The sequence below is a fragment of the Canis aureus genome, chromosome 12, assembly GCF_053574225.1.
Source record: "Canis aureus isolate CA01 chromosome 12, VMU_Caureus_v.1.0, whole genome shotgun sequence".
Lineage (NCBI taxonomy): Eukaryota > Metazoa > Chordata > Mammalia > Carnivora > Canidae > Canis > Canis aureus.
The window spans coordinates 57826240-57832392 of record NC_135622.1 but is presented as its reverse complement, the minus strand read 5'-3'; the positions used below and the strand labels follow the sequence as shown (position 1 = coordinate 57832392).

Genomic DNA, 6153 nt, shown 5'->3' with positions numbered 1-6153 from the left:
GCCGCCGCAGCAGCCTCAGGACCCAGATCCAGATTGTCCAGGATGAGCACCTTTTCCCACCATCAGTCTGGGTGTCCTGATTCGGGGTTTGGAAAACACAACCACCATTGTGCCCCAAGACCTGGACAGGGAAGCAGGTCACATGGGACCTGTGCAACCTATTTATCTCAACTGCACTAACCTTTGCAAGCTTCCCTCTCACAGAGAACCTTCCAAAAGGTGGACTCCTTTGCTCCCCACAACGCCCATGAGAGGAGGCCTGTGCAGTCAAAGCCGCCTTCTGAAGCCAGAGATGGACGGAAGTGAGGGCTCTGCCTCAGGGCATATGGCAAAAGCAGGAATTTATGTTTGAGTTTGAACTTCAGTGAGGGACCTGCAGGCCGTTGCTTTTCTTTTGCCACCACTGAGCCTGCCCTCTTGTAAGAAGGAAAACTTGCAGGGCGCCTTCCCTGGGCCCTCCGTGGGGACACGGCAGGGCAGGCACCCAGAGGGGCACCAGGGGATACCTAGGGGCTATAGGGAGAGGGTGCACAGTGCTGGGGAGCCACACCTCTGCTCGTGGGGACACAGGGTGCTGGGGAGGAAGGTTCTCAGGGACTCTCGCCGGATGGGCTGCCTGGAGAGGCCACAGCAGGAGCACCTCTGCAGAAGTAAGAGAGCATGGCACCTGCAGACAAGGGACAGGACATCCAGGGCAGAGGTCATGGTCACTTAATTCCTGAATCAGCTCCAGGAGGAATGCTAAGACCCAGTCCCTACTTCCCAGAAATGAGCAAACCCAGACCCAGAGAGGTTGTGCAACATGCCCAAGGCTACCCAGCTGCAAATGGTATGTTGGAAGCTCAAGTCTGGCCCCTGGTTGGGGGCTGGCAGCCCCAGGCCCTAGAAGGCATGAGAGCTCCCTGCTGGCTTGGCAGGAGGAAGTGGCCGGGGTTCTCAGCAGGAAGCCTGCCTCCAGTGCTGAGTCACTCTGGCCCCTGGCTGGTACGGGGGCAGGAGGAAGGGAGCTGCCCAGCAGCCCTGTGGGGCCTGTGCTGCTGTGTACAAGCCAACCCACGCACCCCTGCAGGGCCTCGGGAGGCCCGACCCGGCCTCCACTGCTGCATTTTTACTGGGTGAGGGCTGCTGCATGCGGATGAGGGAGCCCCCACCCCAGCGTGCTCTCAGGATGATGGTGGGGGTATAGCCAAGTCACCGGGTATCACAAAGCCCAGGCCAGGCAGCGCCCTGGCTGCAGGAGAGGTGCCTAGGGACGTGGCATCCAGCTCTGAGACAAATTCTGCGGGGTGAAAGGTGCTCGATAAGTAGGGAATGTGGGGACGGCGTTTCGGGCAGGGAGGGGTGGGGAAGGCTGGCGTGGGCCAGCACAGAAGGAATTCCAGGGTGGGCCTGAGCAGAAGGGCCTGCGGGGGGGGCAAGGGAGAGACGAGGCCAATTCTCTGGCCGCCCGCGCCTGCCGTGGTGGTGGGCCCTGAACCCTCAGCCACTCCACTCTTACCAGGGCTGGGTGGGCTCTCGAGCAAGGAAGGCCGGCAGGGCTCTGGGCAGGATCCGGACTTGGAAACGTCTGCAAATAGTTTCCTGAGCTCAGAAAACAGTCTTGGGTGCGAATCCCCTAGGGGCAGAGGGTTCCTACCTTGTAGGATCTTTCCTGGATGTACAGCTCTGGTGGGGAGTCCCTTCTGGAGAGGCCTGGGACAGGGCCCGGGCCCGGGACAGGGCAGGGAGAGTGCCAGGCCTTCCTGCCTCCCCGCGGGCAGGCCCTGCCCTCCACTTGCCTCTGCTCTCAGCTGGGGCAGTGAGGCCCGGGGCTTCAGCCGGTCCGTGGGCACAGTCTCCTGCTCTCTCTGGGCAGGTGCATTCTCTGATAAACCAGGCCCGTGGGGGCGTCCTGGGAAGGCCGTTGAAGCAGGAACAGCCCCTCGAATGCAAACCGGCAGATCACCTGTCACCAGGGCATTCCGAGCAGAGCCTGGCACCCTTCCCGCTGACCCAGCACAGTCTGCAGCCCTGAAAAGAGAAACAAAATGAGGTGTTCTATTGCCTGCAAAGCTTTTGAGTTCCTTCTCTTGCTGGTGTCTTGTCCACACTCCTACTCGAAGACAGTGATGGGGAGACAGCATCTGCCCTGGGCTTTGGGGCAAAGCAACAGAAGGAGGGCACAGCATCAGGTGGGGAGGACCAGCCGTAGGCTGGGTGGGATCCAGAGCCCCAGTCTCTCAGCTACAACCGTCACTGGCACAGGGAGGGGCCTGGGTACACTCATCCTCTTCCACCTGTGACAGACATAGGTGGAATATTCCAGACCCAGACTCCCTGGAGCCGCCTCCTGTGAGCCTCTCCACCACATGCCTGAGACGTTCACACTAATATCTCAAAGCTGGGGGTTCTGGTGGCACCTGCTCTGAATCCAGGGACACTGGGCATAGAAGGGGCTGTCTCCTCCCCGAGGCAAAACCCCCCGCTGCCCAGCCAGCCCAGGCCAGGCCGGAAGATATAGCCTGGCAGGGCCCACGATGCCTCTCAGCCTCCATGCAGCTTTCCCTGGGAGCTAAAAGGAACGTAGGTTACTTCTTTGTTTTACTTTCTAGGACGTGGGGAGGGCAGGCAGGGAGACTGGGTTTTCTGGCTCTGTTCTTTCAGTGTGGAAGGGAGGATTGGACAAGAGCGGGTTGGTCTGCGACAGCCTGCCGCTGGCACAGCCTGTATCCAGGCTCTAGGTATAGAAATGAACTTACAAGAAACGTCCTGCCCCCAGGGAGCTCACAGTTTGGTGGTGGAGACAGGCAGATGTTGAGCATGTGACAAAGCCGCGGGACAGACTCCCAGAGGAGCAGGGCAAGCGCAGAGGGAAGGCTTCCCACGGAGCCAGGGCCTGGGCAGGGAGAGGGAGACGCTCGGCTCACGCCCAAATGTGAACGGGCACCGAAGACTCACCAGGACAATTCCATTTTAACGTCATGTTTTGAAAACTCCAAATTGATGTAAAAAAAAAAAAAAATCCATGGTGAATAAAATGTCAAAAATTTAAACAGAGACCGACTGCTGCTTTTCGTACGAACCTACGCTATTGAACAATGGAATAAGTGTGTCCAATCCACCCAAGGTCACGGCCATGTCACCTTGTCCCCTGGACAGATTGACAGTGGCAGAAGGACTGAGCCACTCAAGGCTCTCCCCACAGCCATGGCTTCTGAGTGTAGAGCTTCTCTTCCCATAGGCATTCAGAAATGGGAGGGATCGTGATGAGTGTACAGGGGGACACACATCTTCCCTTCAGCCCGAGGCTGTGGTGTGGCTCAGGACTTCTGAGGAGCTTCTGGAGGCTAAATGGGTTTCTGGGTGGAGGGGGTACTGGGAGTGCCTCAGGCAGAGGGCACAGGGCCTGCAAAGGCCTGGGGACAGGAATGCCATTGCAGGGGACCTGCCAAGAGAATACAGGAACCTGAAATCATTTTTTTTTTGGTAACAGCTTTATTGAGATATAATACACAGTATGCAATTCACCCATTTAAGTGCACAATTCAATGGTTTCTGTTGTTCACAGAGTTGTGTACCATCACCACGACCAATTTTAGAACATGGTCATCACCCCAAGAATGAAACCCATCCCCTTTAGCAGTTAGCCTGCATTTCACTCTGATCACTGCCTCCAGCTCTAGGAAGCCAGAAGTTTATTAAGAAAATAAAGTGATTTTTACTTTGGATGTTTGATCTTTGCAGATCCTAAACCTGTCTCAGTGGTATAGATACGGAGTTATGCTGACATTTTGATCTTGCACCTTCATTGGGAGAGCCCTGAGACCTTCCCATGGTCAATTTTCTGGTTTGAAGCTTTCCCTTTTAAGCATGCAACATATTCTTTTATTTAAAGCATTTTGTCATGGAAATCTTCTAAGATATTGTGAAAATGGGCCCAACAGTGATTCCTCTTGTCCCTTAACAACAGGATCCCAAATTTATTTGGAACTGCAAAGACCCCTTTAAGAGCTACACATTTTCCGGCTTCCTTGCTGAGGTGTATGACTGCGTTCTGGCCAATGAGATGTGAGCAGAAGCATTGGTGGCACTTGCCTTCTCTTTAGAAGGAAGGGCTGGCCCTTTTCCCTTTCTTCTTCATTCTGCCTAGACAAAGGATATAAATGCTGGAGCTTTTGCAGCTGTTCTGAGCCATGAGGTGACTTTAAGACCAAAGATCAGGGAAGATGGAGAAAACAAGAAAAGAAGAATGAATTCCTGTCATCTGGGACCATTTTAAGCCCAGACATCCTGTTTCTGGACTACTTAGAAACAAAAAAAAAAAAAATCAACTTTAAAGTTTTCTTGTACCTCTTTACATTCCATCTTTGCTCCCCCAGATCTCCATACACCCGTCCTGGGCACCACCTATCTGCATTTTGTCTTATGGAACAGTTTTGCCTTGGGTTGCTTCTTCTTCTTCTTCCTCTTTTTTATGATTTTATTTATTTATTTGAGATAGTGAGTGCATGGTGAGGGGGGTGGGTGTAGTAGGGGCAGAGGGAGAGAGAGAAACTGAGCAGGGAGCCCAGTGTGGGGCTTGAGCCCCAAACTCTGGGATCATGATCCGAGCCAAAGGCAGATGCTTAACCAACTGAGCCACTCAGGTGCCCCACCCTGGCTGCTTCTAAACAAGGAAGAACTAAATATCTATTTGCCGAAGCCAATATTTTTGGGATCTTTGTGATTTGCAGCTGATTCTAACATAGAAGTGAACATAGATATATTACACGCAGCCTCAAAAAGAGGCTCCTAAACACATTGTAATATTGTCTTGACCCTTGTTAGAGATCCCATGTCCTAGATTGTTCCCTAGGAAACAGATTTGGAGATGAGATCTTCGAACCAGAGGTTTATTAGGGAGTGCTCTTGGGCACACACCCCTGCAAGAAGGGCCACAGGGTGAGGGCCGCTGCATCAGAGCCTCAGCTGTCCCCACAGGGAGCTCTGAGGCTGAGGGAGACCTTCAGAGATGTCCTGGGCTAGGTCCCCAAGTTGCCAGTCACTGGGTGGGGGCTGACCCTGGGGAGCAAGGAACCTTAGGCCAGGCAGCTCTTTTCACTCAAGGGCAATTTCCAGAGAAGAATCAGCCAAGAGCCATGAGCAGCCATCACTCCCAGCAGCTGAGGGGTGCATGTCTCAGCCCTGATGGGGAATCTGGGAGGCATGTCACGGCAGCCGTGACACCGTGAGTTGTCCTCAGGGGTTCCTTAGCTGTGTGGGAGCAGCCTGTACCTGCCTGCAAGACCTCATGCCATTGATGGGGCAGATGCCTGGCTCTGTCCCTCTGCAGGGACAGCTCTGAGGCTGTCCCTCCTGGCTTCCCTCTGCACAGAGTCCCCTCACACCTGGGAAGCTGTGGTGTCAGATGATTTCTCTCCCTGTCTCTCCAGCTGCCCCCTTGCTGGGCTGTCTCTCCACACATTGACTTTGGCAGTGCCTCCCTGTGTCCTGGCCCTTCCTTATTTTGAGCTGCACATTGATTTCACTGGTCTCTAGTCCAGAGACATGAGGTTTAGCATCCTTCTGAGCTACTGGCATTTCTCCGCTCTGAGAATAGCTCACCGTGTTCCATGATTCTGCCTCATTTTACCTACTAAGGCTGAGAGGCATCTACAGAATTCAGGACCTGGGCTGCATAATGAACTTCCCCTCCATGGCAAGAGCTCTTCCCTTTACTTGGTTTTCAGTGCTGAGTTCCCAAAGTCGGGGTTCCTGGCACTTTGACTTTTAAATTCGCTGGGCACGATCGTAAATTAGAATCCAGACTTCGAGACAGACAAAATGAGGGACAAGAGATACTGTTCGTGTTACTTTTTTTAAAATGAGAAATATTGTAAAACACAGATAAATATAGAGAATAATATCTCAGACACATACATATCTGCAACAGAGTTTCTATCTGAACAGATTGGCTTCATATTTTTAGAAATACTGCACGTCAGGTACCCTGGATTAGCACTGTACTGTACTGTACTCTCTTTCCCATCTTGCCCTGGGCCAGGAGCAATCACTAACAGGAATCAATGGGCTCCCTTTCAGTCCATTTTGATACTTTTGCTATGTTTGTACACATTTACACAAATGTACTTTGTATTGTTGTAGGTGAACATTAACAGTAACATGCCATTCTGT

At 53.0% G+C, this 6153-nt stretch overlaps 1 long non-coding RNA gene across 1 annotated transcript; it reads left to right on the top strand.

Annotated features, from left to right (window-relative positions):
• The first annotated feature begins 1366 nt into the window (after positions 1 to 1366).
• LOC144324723 (uncharacterized) lies at positions 1367 to 3032 on the top strand. Its single transcript, XR_013390155.1, has 2 exons — positions 1367 to 2562; positions 2759 to 3032. It is a non-coding gene; the product is annotated as an uncharacterized LOC144324723 (long non-coding RNA).
• The last annotated feature ends 3121 nt before the right edge of the window (positions 3033 to 6153 follow it).